Here is a 14,536-nt window from a genome sequence, read left to right as displayed (position 1 = left end):
TGAAAGGAAAATTTATAGCTCTAAAAGCTGACATTTAAAAAGGAAAAAACCTTACCTAAAAACTGGAAAAATTATAAAAACAAGAGCAAACTAAATCCAAAGCAAGCAAAAGGAAGCAAATAACAAAGATTATAGCAAAGGTAAATGAAAAGAAAACAGACAAACAAAAAAAAAAGAGAGAATCGACAAAACTAAAACTTGTTCTTTTTGAAAGTATCCATAAAATTGACAAATCTTTAGCCAGGTTGACAAAAAAGGAGATGATTATTTCATAAATAAGTAAAATCATAAATGAAAAGGGAAGCATTACTACAGACCCCGCTGAAATAAAATAACTTTAAGAGGTTACCATGAACAACTCTAATACCAACAAATTAGATAACCTAGATGAAATTAACAAATTATTAGAAACACACAAATATCTACATAGACTGAAAAAACAAATAGAAGATCTCAACAGACCAGTTACCAGTAAAGAGATTGAATCTGGAATTAAACAAAAACTTCCCAATAAAGAAAATCCCAGACCAGATGACTTCAAGGGGAATTCTACCAAACATTACAAGAAGACATAACTCCAATTCTGATCAAACTTTTCCAAAAAATTAAAGCAGAGAAAACACTCTCTAATTCATTCTAAGAGGTCAACATCAACCTCATACCAAAGCCAGATAAAAATACCAAGAGGAAAAGAAATTTACAGACCAGTATCTCTTATTAATATAAATGCAAAATCCTTAACAAAATATTAGCAAAGCAAACTCAACAGCATGTTAAATAACTATATACCTTGATCAAGTGAGGTGTATCACTCGTATGCAAGATCAGTTCAAAATAGGAACATCAATTAATATAATATACCATATCAATGTAATGAAGGATAAAAACCACATGATCATCTCAATTGATGCAGAAAAGGCATCATTTGACAAAATCCAGCACCTCTTCTTAATAAAACCACTTAGAATACTAGGAAAAGAAGGAAACTTACTCTACGTGGTAAAGGGTTTATAAGAAAAATTCACAGAAATTGTTCTATAACTACTTGTTAAACCATACCTGAAATTCAACACTTTTCTGTTATGTTGTTATATTTCACATTTAAAAATGCTTTTAAAAAAAGAAAAGATCACAGCTAGTGATCTTAATAGTGAAAGACTGAAAACTCTCTGTGATGGTTAGGTTCATGTGTCAACTTGACCATGTGATGATGCCCATTTGTCTAGTAAAGCAAGTACCGGCCTATCTGCTGCTGTGAGGACATTTTATAGACTTAAATTGTCAGCACGTTGATTGCATTTATGGCTGATTACATCATCAGTTGGCTAAGGGGAGTGTCTTCCACAATGAGAGATGTTTAATCAGTTGAAGGCTATTAAGGGGGAGTGGATCACTTCAACAGTCAGAAAGAAAACTTTCATCTCTACTTCAGCCAGCCAACCTCTCCTGGAGAATTCATCAAAAACCTTCATTGAAATTGCCAGTTTGCAGCCTGCCCTACAGAATTTTGACTCATGCATCCCTGCACATGCATGAGACACTTTTATAAAATCTCATACTATTTACAGGTACCTCCTATTGGTTCTCTTTCTCTAGAGAACCCTGACTACTACACTGTCCCTCCAAGAACAGGAACAAAGCAAGGATGCCCACTGTCACCACTGTTATTCAACATTGTATTGGAAGTTCTTGCCAGTGCAATTAGACATGAAAAAGAAATAAAGAAATAGAAGGCATCCAAATTGGAAAGAAAGAAGTATAATTTTCCCTGTTTCCAGATAATATGATCCAATTAGAGAAAACCCTGGAAAACCCACGACAAAGCTCCTAGGGCTAATAAATGAATTAGCAATGTGGTGCCAATCAGAAGTATGTTTTTACATTAATATGAGCAATCTGAGGATGAAATTAAGAAAAGGGTCCATTTACAATAGGAGCTAAAATAATAAAATATCCAGGAATAAATCTAACCAAGGATGTAAAGGATTTGTAAACAGGAAACTAAAAAACATTGCTAAAGGAAATCAAAGAAGATTTAAATACATGGCTGGATACACTCTATTCATAGATTGGAAGACTAAATATCATTAAGATGTCAATCCTACCCAAAGCAATTTATAGATTCAATGCAATCCCAATAAAAATTCCAACAACCTTGTTGCATAATTGAAAGGCCAATCATCAAAATAATAATGTTAGAACACTGAATGAAGCTGAATGTGAGAATGATAGAGGGAGGAGGCCTGGGGGCACAAATGAAATCAGAAGGAAAGATAGATGATAAAAACTGAGATGGTATAATCTATAAATGCCTAGAGTGTATAATGATAGTGACTAAATATACAAATTTAAAAATGCTTTTGCATGAGGAAGAACAAAGGAATGTCAACACTGTAGGGTGTTGAAAATAGATGGTAATTAATATTTTACACTTTATGTGTTAGACTAAAGCAAAAAATGTTGATTTGGTACAAAATTTATACTTTGACTAGTGTATATCCTAATATAACTTATGTGGACAGTTTAATTGAACACCATAAATGCATGGAACCTTGAGTAGGGCATGAGATTATGTAGATTTGTCCAGAGTGATGCCCTGATAAATCCCAGAGTGATTTGAACAGTGAATAAAAGTATTTGCAAAGTCCCCTTGGGAGAATGGTGAGAAAGGGGCAAAATTCAACTTCTCCAAGTGGAGAATTCCTGATATTCTCACAAGCAGTGGGGACAACGAAAGCAATAGGCCAAGCCCTCAATCTTAGGGTTTGTTCATATGAAACTTAACCCTACAAAGGATTGGCTAAGCCTACTTAAAATTAGACCTAAGAGTCACCCCCAGAGAAATTCTTTTGTTGCTCAGATGTGGCCTCCCTCTTAGCCAACATGACAAGCAAGCTCACCACCCTCCCTCTCTCTACATGGGACATGACTCCCAGGAATGTGGACCTTCCTGGCAATGTGGGACAGAAATCCTAGAATGAGCTGGGACTTAGCATCAAGGGATTGAGAAAACATTCTCGACCAAAAGGGGAAAGAGTGAAGTGAGGCAAAATAAATTGTCAATGGCTGAGAGATTCCAAACAGAGTAAAAAGGTTATCCTGGAAGTTATTCTTATGCATCATATAGATATCACCTTTTTAGTTAAGGTGTAATGGAGAAGTGGAGAGAACTGCCTGAAAATGTAGAGCTGTGTTCCAGTAGCCATGTTTCTTGAAGATGATTGTATAATGATACAGATCTTGCAATGTGACTGTGTGATTGTGAAAACCTTGTGTCTGATGTTCCTTTTATCTACCTTATTGACAGATAAGTAAAACATATGGATTAAAAATAAATAAATAATAGGGGGAACAAATGTTAAATAAATTTAGTAGATTGAAATGCTGGTGATTTGGTGAGGGGGAGGAGGAGGGGATATGGTATGTATGAATTTTTTTCTTTATTCTTTTTATTTTTTTTCTGGATTGATGCAAATGTTCTGAGAGGTGATCGTGGTGAATAATATACAACTATGTGATGATATTGTGAGTTATTGATTATATACCAAGAATGGAATGATCATAGGATAAGAATGTTCATGTTTGTATGTTATTATGTTTAAAAAAATTTAAAAATTAAAAAAAAGGGTAATGTCTTTATAGCAACAACAACAAAAAATGATTTGGAAATGTAAGGGGCCCCGAATAGCAAAATTTATCTTGAAAAAGAAGATACAAGAAGGCAGAGTTCTCGCCTACCATGCCAGAGAACTGGGTTTGTTTCCCAGTGCCTGCCCATGCAAAGAAAAATGAAGTTGGGATACTCAAATTTCCTGACTTTAAAACTTATGACAAAACCACAGTAATCAAGACCACATGGTATTGGCACAAGGACAGACATATAGATGAATGGAATTGAATTGAGAGCTCAGAAATCAACCCTCATGTTAATGCCCACCTAATTTTTGACAAGAGGCCAAAGACCACTTAATTGGGAAAGTATAGTCTCTTCAACAAATATTGCTGGGATAACTGGATCTCCAATTGCAGAAAGAAAAAGAGAGAGAGCGAGAGCAAGAGAGAAAATGACTCTTACCTAACACCTTATACAAAAATCAACTCAAAATGGATAAAAGGCCTAAATGAGATCAATCTACCACATTCCTAGAAGAAAACATAGGCAAGTATCTACAGGATCTTTTGTTAGACTGTAAGCAAAAAATCAGGATTTAAGGGGCAATTTTGATTACTGAATCATTATATAGATATTCATTTTGCTTTCTGGAATATTGGAGTAGATAGACAGAAATACCCGAAGTCTCTAAATTGTAATCCACCTGCCTCAATCTCTGATAAGACTGTATAGCCTTTATTTTCTTCCACTGTGATTGTAAAAACCTTCTGACAACCCTTCATTTGACCCATTTATCCAGTTTTTCAACTTTAGAGTCTTGTAATCACTAAAGATAGCACCTAATGTTTATTAATCATGGGTCTTGGGTCAGCCCAGAACCGACCCACTCTGAGTCCAATGTTGTCTTGAATACTGAGACTGGATTTAACCAAAATGGGCCTGCCTGATATGTCCAGCAGCTTATACTTTAACCTACAAGTCACCTGTACCTCATTCCACCATTTTCTTACATATATTCTGTGACTAAGCATGTAATCAATCTGCACATGCTCAATAAATAGATCACCTCTACATCATCTGAGGGCACTGTGCTCATTATCTTAAACTCTGCCCATCCTTTTCTCTAATAAAACTACAAAATTACTACAGTTTTAGGGAGACAGATTTTGGGTCACTAGGTCATCTGCTCTCCTATTACACACCTAGTAATAAAGGTGTGTAATTTGAAATCCCCATGTCTCAGGAATTAGTTATTGAGTACATCAAGCAAAAGAATCCATGGCCTCTGTACAGTAACAAGGCAACAGCTTCTTAGATTTTATACCCAAAGCACAAGCAACAAGAGAAAAAATAGATAAATGGGAACACATCAAAATTAAAAACCTTTGTGCCTCAAAGGACTTTATCATGAAACTAAAATAACAACTTATTGAATGAGAGAAAATATTTGGAAACCACATATCCAACACAGGTTTAATATAAAGAATATATAAAGAAATCTTTCAATTTAACACAAAAAGATAAGCAACCCAATTTAAAAATGGGCAAGAGACTTGTATAAATATCTCTCCAGAGAAGATAAACAAATGGCCAGAAAGCAAATGAAAAGAAGTGTAACATCATTAGCCATCAGGGAAATGCTAAGTAAAGCCACAAAGTAATATCATTTCACACCCATTAGAATGGCTGCTATTTTTAAAAAAAATAAAAAGGAAATTAGTGTTGAAAAGAGCACACAAAAATAGAAGCACTCATTCATTGCAAGTGGCAATGTATAATGGTGTAGCCACTGTGGAAGACAGACTGGTGTTTCCTCAGAAAACTAAGTATAGATCTAACATATGACCTGGCAATCCCACTACTCAGTATATACCCATTATAATTGAAAGCAGTGCTTCAAACAGATATTTGCACACCAATGCTCATAACAGCATTATTCATAATTGCAAGAAGATGAATACAACCCAAGTCTTCTATAACTGATAAACAGATTAACAAAATGTTGTAAATACACAGGTTGGAATATTATTCAGCCATAAAAATTATTGAAATTCTGAAACATGCCACACCATGGATGAACCTTAAAGACACTGTATTGGATGTAATAATCCAGACAGAGGACAAATATCATATGATCATACTGACTTTAAACAATTAGAATAAGCAAACTCATAGAATCAGTATCTAAAATATAATACCAGAGGATGGGGTGGGCATAGGGAATGGGAAGTTAAGGCTTAAAATGTGCAGAGTTCCTGTTGGGATGATGGACATGTTTTGGTACTGGATGATGGTGGTGGTAACACCACATTGTGAACATAATTAGTAGCACTGAAATATATATCTGAATGTAATTTAAAAGGTGGAATTGTGAGATTGTATATATAGAAACAGAATAAAAATTTTTAAAAAAGAAGATCTCAAATCTGAAACCTAACCTCAAAACAGGAAAATCTATTAAAAGAAGAACAAAGTAAATCCAAAGCAAGGAGAAAGAAGTTAATAACAAAGATGAGAGTGTAGATAAATCAAATAGAGAATAAAAAGATAGATAGAATCAACAAAACCAAAACTTGGTTGTTTGAAAAGCTCGATTAAATAAGCAAGCCTTTAGCTATACTGACAATGAAAAAGAGAGATGATACAAATAACTAAAATGAGAAATGAAAGCAGGGCCATTAATACCGATCTCACAGATATATATAAAATATATATGAAATATAAAAGCCTATAAGAGGATATTATGAACAGTTTGCTGACAAATTACATAACCAAATGAAATGGGCAAATTCCTAGAAACACACAAACCATCTATACTGACTCAAGAAGAAATAGATTTCAACAGAACAATAACTAGTAAAGAGATTGAATCAGTAATCAAAATCCTCTCAGCAAAGAAAGCCCAGGACCAGATGGCTTCACTGAGGAATTTTAGCAAATGTTCCAAGAACAATTAACAGCAATCCTGCTCAAACTCATCCAAAAAATTGTAGAGGAGTGAAACCTCCCAAACTCATTCTATGAAGGCAACACCACTCTCATACCAAAGTCAGATAAAGATAACAAGAAAATAAAATCACAAACCAATATCCCTTATAAATAGAAATAAAAATCCTCAACAAATTACTAGCAAATGAATCCAACAGCACATTGAAAGAATTATACACCGGGATCAAGTGGGATTTATCCCAAATATGCAATGGTGTTTCAACATAAGACAATCAATTAATGTAGTACATCACATTGAAAGAATGAAGGAAAAAACCATATCATCATCTCAATTGATGCAGACAAGGCATCTAAGAAAATCCATCAGCCTTTTTTATAAAAACACTTAGAAAACAAGGAATAGAAGTAAAATTCCTTGTTATTGTTCTAGTTTGCTAGCTGCCAGAATGCAGCACACCAGAGATGGATTGGGCTTTTAATAAAAGAGGATTTATTTCATTACTTCTTCAGAGGAAAGGCAGCTAACTTTCACCTGAGGTTCTTTCTTACGTGGGAAGGCTCAGAGTAATCTCTGCTGGCCTTCTCTCCAGGCCTCTGGGTTCCAACAACTTTCCCCAGGGTGATTCCTTTCTGCATCTCCAAAGGCCTGGACTAAGCTGCAAGTGCTGAGATGAGGTATGCCAAGCTGCTTGGGCTGTGCTCAATGTGCTCTCTCATTTAAGGATCTCTCAATTAAATCAAACATCATTCATTGCAGCAGGCACACCTCCTAGCCGACTGCAGATGTAATCAGCAACAGATGAGGTTCATGTTCCATTGGCTCATGTCCACAGCAACAGAACTAGATGCCTTCACCTGGCCAAGCTGGCAACTGAATCTAACTACCATATGTCCACCCCTTGTCAACTTGGCAACTACACACATCACCTTAAACAATATTAAGGTGCAAAAAGTTCACTTCCAGCTGTGGACCTGTGAATCTTAAAACAAGTTGTCTAGTGCCGATATGCAAAGGAAGATATTCACAGGATACAGGTTTTCATTTCCATAGGGAGAACTTGAAAGAACACATGTAAAACCTGCAGGGCAAACAGCATTGGATTTCAAAGTCTGAAAGTCATTCATCCTTCAGCTTTAGAAACTGGCAGTCCCACCCTTTCCGAGGGCCAATGCAGTGGCCCGCCTCTTTCCAAATCAACCTTGGGGAACATTGAGGAGACTACCTTTTTCTCAGTTCCACTCTCTCCAGACATGAGGGCCACCCCTGGGCTCTCTGCCATTTCTGGGGCACATGCTCAACCCCTCCATGTGGTGGCAGCCAGGCTCTCTCCAGTCCCCCAAGGAGTGTGCTGTACCTTCTCCAAGGCCTGAGGCTGCATGACTCTTCCACTGCAATGAGGTGGGAAACTCATCCTCACCCTTCAGGGTAAATTCACCCTCTCCATGTATATGGGTGGGTCCACTCTGCTGACTGAGGTTTCTTGGCTTCAGACCTGAGCTTCCATGGCTCTCACTCTGCAAACTCCAATTTTTTCCTTTTTGTGTCCACCTTTGTCAAGATTGGCAGTGTTTCCGTTTACACCAACAGTCTCTTCAAGCACTCCAGCACTTCTCCATCATTCTCTTCCCAGTTCCTCCAAAATCTTCCCCTTAGTCATCAAAAAAACCATTCCAACACATCTGGTATTTGCAAACTGCAGCAGCACCCCACTCTCTGGTACCAAAATTTGTTCTGGTTTGCTAGCTGCTGGAATGCAACACACCAGAGAAGGATTGGCTTTTAATAAAAAGGGGATTTATTTGGTAGTTCTTCAGAGAAAAGGCAGTTAACTTTAATCTGAGGTTCTTTCTTACGTGAGAAGGCTCAGGGTAATCTCAGCTTGCCTTCTCTCCAGGCCTCTGGGTTCCAACAACTTTCCCCGGGGTGATTCCTTTCTGCATCTCCAAAGGCCTGGGCTGAGCTGTGAGTGCTGAGATGAGGTATGCCGAGCTGCTTGGGCTGTGCTACATTGTGCTCTCTCATTCAAGCATCAGCCAACTAAGTCAAACTTCATTCATTGCAGCAGGCATGCCTCCTAGCTGACTGCAGATGTAATCAGCAACAAATGAGATTCACGTACCATTAGCTCATGTCCACAGCAACAGGACTAGGTGCCTTCACCTGGCCAAGTTGACAACTGAATCTAACTACCACATTATGATAATGGTATACAAAGAAAAACCCACTGCTAACATTTTATTTAATGGTAAAAAAATGAAAGCTTTCCCTTTAAAATTAGGAACAAGACAAGGATGCCCACTGAATTATACATTTGAATGTGGTTAAAAGGGGAAAATTTAGGATATACATATATATATTAGTAGAATAATCTTTTTAAAATAGGACTGTATAACACTCAACCATGGACTATAGTTCTTAGTACAATTATAAAATGTTCTTTCATGAACTGTAACAAATGTACCCCACTAATGCAAGGTGTTCACAATAGGGTGATAGATGGGAACTCTGCATTTTTGCATGATTTTTATGTAAATCTATAATGTCTCTAAATTTTTAAAATGCCAAAAAAAGACTACAAAATCACATTATCTTAAGTCAGAAACAAAACTAGACATACATGTGTATCTATTTATATGATGCCTGAGAATCATGGCAACTAATGTATAGTGATAGAAATCAGATCACTGCTTGTCTGGGGTAGGGAGTTGAATTGGATCTGGCACAAGAGAGCTTTAGGGGCAATAGAAATGTTCTATTTCTAGATCTAGATGTTGGTTACACTCATATATACATTTATCAAAACTTAAAATGGGTACATTCCTTTTATTGTATATAAATTATACCTCAATAAAATTCATTTTATTGGAAAAAAAAACACACCTAGAGCATTATTATGAAACCCCAGAACTCCAATAATAAAGGGAAGTTAAAAACCCTGGAGATTATACTATGTGAAATATATCTTATTTAAATAAATCTAATTTTTAAAGAGTGCTAACAGGATTTTTTTTTAAAAAAAAACCTTCTTGAAAGGAAATAAAAATGGTCACATACAAAAGAATAAGAATCAGACTGGTATAAGACTTCTCATTTGTAACTCTGGAGCAATGCCTTCAATGTTCTGAGGGGAAATTATGTATAATCAAGATTGTTAATTTGGATTCTATTTTCAGCCCCAAAATGGTTCAAATGTGAAGTAAAATAAAGACACTTTTAGACTGCAAAGAGAGTTTATTTCATATGCACACTTTAATAAGAAGTTATTTGGGGACATACTCCAGCAAAACAGGGTAGTAAACCAAAAAAATAAGGATGGGATCCAGAAAACAGGGTACTAATGGGAAAGACAAATGATGGGAAGTTTCCCCTTGACAGCTGTGTAACATGCCCAGACAGTAATCAATCTAGATTTATGCAGAAAAACAGAAGGCACTAGGAGGACATTTCCTGAGAAAATAAGAAAATTCCATAGACAAAATATTATGAGATGCTGGAGGATACGAGGGGTATGGTCAAGAAGGCATATCTATCTACTAACAATGACAACTAATGGCAGGCAGAGACAAATTTTTTAAAATGCTTTTCAAAAGAGGCATGATTTGAAATGAATCAAAATAAAATATGATGTGGTTTTGAGCAATGGGTGTAAAATAAGAGAGGAGAATTTTTTTTGCATATTCTTGTTTGAGTAATGCAGGGTCCAGTCATTCAGAAGTATAGAGAAAGAAATAAAGTAATCCCTGAACTACTTGGTTCTGAAGTCAGGGTGGCCTTATCCATCAGGCACAGGAGACACAGTGCCTAGGGCCCAGAATACTTTTAGGAGCCCGCAGAAATGTTTCAATTTATTTTAATATCAGAAAGAAAAAATTATCTTTTAGATTGAAGAAAATGCTTTAATATATTTGTTTTTATACCAATGCCATCATGAATGTAAATTTTATTTTTTTATGGTGTAAGGGCCCACAATAGCAAAAGTACATATGCCCCATGAAATTTATAATGTGCCCCTGTCTTCAGTGAATTATATTTGCAATGTCTACTTTTGGAATCAATCCATAAACAATGCAAAATGGTTGTAATTATAGTTTATAGAAAAGAGTGTAAAATCCTATCAACCTTGACAACATGAAAGCAATTATATATTCAAAAAGGAACTGGAAAGTAGAAGGGGAAAACAGGTGGAATGAAGGGTAGTCCCACCTTAGAAAAGTAGAGTCAAGAAATGTTGCCTTTAGTTGATTGAACAATATATAAGGGTTTATGTATATTATTTAATGTCACAATGGTAATTAGTAGTAGAACTACAATATTACATAACTATATTGGGGGTGTGGAAGAGTAGAAGTGAGTTGAGTACTTCACTCCCATCCATGGTAATAGTAATTCAATAGATGAATGTCTCAAGTTAATAAATAAAAAAAAAAGATGACAGAATCATTTAGAGACACAGAGGTAAGTCACTGAAAGAATTAAAAGAGAACTGTTAAAACTGGCAGCAACATGGAACTGAAGGTAGAGAGGTATAGAGCAATGGAGTTTTGCTTTTATTGTGAGCATTTCTAAACTATCTGATTTTTTAAACTAGATACATGTCTCCTTTTGATATAAATAAAGCTACTTCTCTTACTCATTATTCTCTACTTTACCACCACTTGTATCCTTCATTACACTTATCACAATTTACAACTGTTTTAGTTATGGGTGTGGTGATTCTGTTAATACCTTTCTTCCCAATAGACTATAAGCTCCCTGAGGGCAAGAATAGAGTTTGTCTTTTTCATCACTCTATGTCCAGTGCCTGCCATGTAAATGAATGGGTTTAGCCCAGAAACCAGGGTCTCGTCATGCACATCACCTTGGGAACTCTACAGTCAAAAGCCTCTCCAAACTTCCTTCCTAGGATCAACTGGAACTTGAGACAGAAAATGCAATGTCTTGGATAGACAGTGCCCTACAAAGAGGTAAAAATGGGATGTGCATGAGAGGAAAAAGAACTACAGCCAAAAAGTACCCCAGAAAGAGCTCTAAATCTTTCCTGATTGTGGAGGAAGCTGGGCAAATCAGGCATGTTCTAATCCTTCCAGCATCAGTGAAATACTCTTAAAAAGAACATCAGAGGAAGCTTGTTTGGATTTGCTGATTTTGTACATTGGAAATGTCTCACACAGTTGGCCAGTGGGTGTGGGGTGTGGTTTTTCCAGGCCAAAGGAACTTGAAGAAGACTCCTAGATCCCATGGTCTAATGGAGGATTTAGAGACCTCTAAAGCACAGATCTCTTCAGCCGGGTAGCTGAACTTCTTCACCTGGTGGCCCAGAGCTCCAAGAACAAACATTCTAAGAGGACAAGTTCCAATGTGAGCCTCCAGGAAGATGGCACAATAGGATATGCTGAGTTCACCCCTCTACTCTGTGGAAAAATGAGAAAAGTGACAGTAAAACTACTCGAACTGCAGTTGCAGGGTACTAGTGACCAGAGAGAGTCTTCCACAATATATAGGGAGGTTCTGGATGAAAAAGCAGAGAAATTGGGTTGGAGAGAATGGGGTGAGTGCACTGGGTCATGACCCCACTTGGGCAGGCAGTGAAGCACAGGAAAGTATAGCTCCTGAAAGAATGGAGTGTTCCTGGACTCCAGCCTATGCCCACAGCTAGGTTGGAAGATCTTTCCTCACTGCTCTGCAGTCAGGAACTCCTGTGGGGAACACAAAAGTCAGGAGATTTGCTTTCACTGTGCATAGAGACCATCCAGTCTGTACACTGTGCCTGCCCCTGACCCCTGGGGAAGCCATTGTAGGTGCCTGGTTTTAGGGAAGAGATTGGGGGGCCCTCACTTTGGGAGGTGGGGGAGATGCAGAGTGGAGCCAATCTGACAACTAACCAGTGAATGAGAATTGCTGGGTCCCAATAATGTGCTCATTTTCCCACGGAGGCCTGGAGACCTCAGTCATGCATGAAGGGAAAGGCGGAGACAAGGAAATGAGCCAAGCCAAGTCACAATGAGCCACCAGGCATTCCCAGGTTGGTTGTAGGCATAGGCAGTTGAAATGCCAGTCCCACAGCCCAAAGTCATTGTAGGTGGGAGTCTGTAGGCCACCAGATCCATCAGGCCTATAAGCAGAGTCATTGCCAAGGTGTACACTGCCCACCCCCCTGCCCTAGGGGGCACCAAGACAAGTGATCCTGGCTGGAATTGCACCAGATCTCCATTCAGCTTAGCTAGCTACTGCAGTTGGGAAAGGTGGGCTTAAGGAGAGAGGTGGCCCAAGAGTGCCATCTACTAGGAAGAAGCAGAAAGTGCAGTCTGTCATACCGTATCTGCTTAACATTTAACAGACCCTCAAGTAGAGCTGCATACCCTGAATGAGGTCCAGGCCTTGGCTTTGTGGGGAGTTACTGAAAAAACAAGGGCAAAACAAGACCTTCAATGCAAACCCAAGCAAACACAAAATCATAGATGAGTGAGGGGAATCAATGTTCAAATTAATCTTATCAAGAAAATAAAATTCCTTGAAGGCAACAGGAAATCAAAAAGCACATGAAGATGCAGGCAGATATGGCCCAGACAAAAGACTAAATTAAAACACCAGAGGAGAAACAGAATTTGAAACAATTATTCAAAGATTCTGTGCTGGTTTGAAAGGATGTATGTCCCTTAGTAAAGCCATGTTCTAATTAAATCCCATTTCATAAAGGCAGAATGATCCCTATTCAATACTGTATGCTTGAAACTGTAATCAGATCATCTCCCTGGAGATGTGATTTAATCAAGAGTGGTTGTTAAGCTGGATTAGGTGACGACATGTCTCCACCCATTTGGGTGGGTCTTGATAACTTTCTGGAGTCCTATAAAAGAGGGAACACTTTGGAGAATGAGAGATTCAGAGAGAGCAGAGCAGAATGACATGGCCACAAGAAACAGAGTCCGCCAGCCAGCATCCTTCAGAGATGAAGAAGAAAAATGCCTCCCGGGGAGCTTCATGAAACAGGAAGCCAGGAGAAGAAGCTAGCAGATGACACCATGTTTGCCATGTGCCCTTCCAGATGAGAGAGGAAACTTGACTGTTCACCATGTGCTTTTCCAGATGATGAGAGAGAAACTCTGACTGTGTTTGATAAGCCTTCTTGAATCAAGGTATCTTTCCCTGGATGCCTTAGATTTGGGCATTTCTATAGGCTTGTTTTAATTGGGACATTCTCTTGGCCTTAGAACTGTAAACTAGCAACTTATTAAATTCCCCTTTTTTAAAAGCCATTCTGTTTCTGGTATATTGTATTCTGGCAGCTAGCAAACTACAACAGATGCTCATACAAATACTCTAAATAAATTCAGTGTGTTGGCTAATGACATAAAAGATATCAAGAAGACAATAGAAAAGCATAAAGAATAATTTGAAAGAATAAATTGAAAAATGGCAGCCCTTACAGAGATGAAAGATACTGAAGACCAGGTTAAAAATATACTAAGACACACAACAGCAGATTTGTAGAGGCAGAAGAAAGAATCAGCAATATAGAGGATAGGACAATTGAATTTGAGGGTAGGAAAGAACAAATGTTGAGAAATGTTGAAAACTTAGAATTGGATCTCAGGGAAATGATGGACAATATGAAGCACACAAGCATAAGATTCACTGTTATCCCAGAAAGAGAAGAGAAAAGGACTAGGAAGATTAATTGAAGAGATAATGGGGAACATTTTCTTAACCTTTATAAAAGGCATAAATATGCAAATCAAAGCTGCCAAATAACCCCAAATAGATTAAATCCAAATAAGCCTACTCCAAGACACATACTAATCAGACTGTCAAAGGCTGAAGAGAAGCAGAAAGTCCAGAAAGCAGCAAGAGGAAAGAAATTCATCACATACAAGGAAAACCACATAAGACAGTTTGGACAAAAGCAGACACCATGGAGGTGAGAAGGCAGTGGTATGATATATTTAAAGTCCTAAAAGAGAAAGACTTTCAGC

This window comes from Tamandua tetradactyla, chromosome X, assembly GCF_023851605.1.
Source record: "Tamandua tetradactyla isolate mTamTet1 chromosome X, mTamTet1.pri, whole genome shotgun sequence".
NCBI classification, from domain to species: domain Eukaryota; kingdom Metazoa; phylum Chordata; class Mammalia; order Pilosa; family Myrmecophagidae; genus Tamandua; species Tamandua tetradactyla.
Note: the sequence above shows the minus strand (reverse complement) of the source record.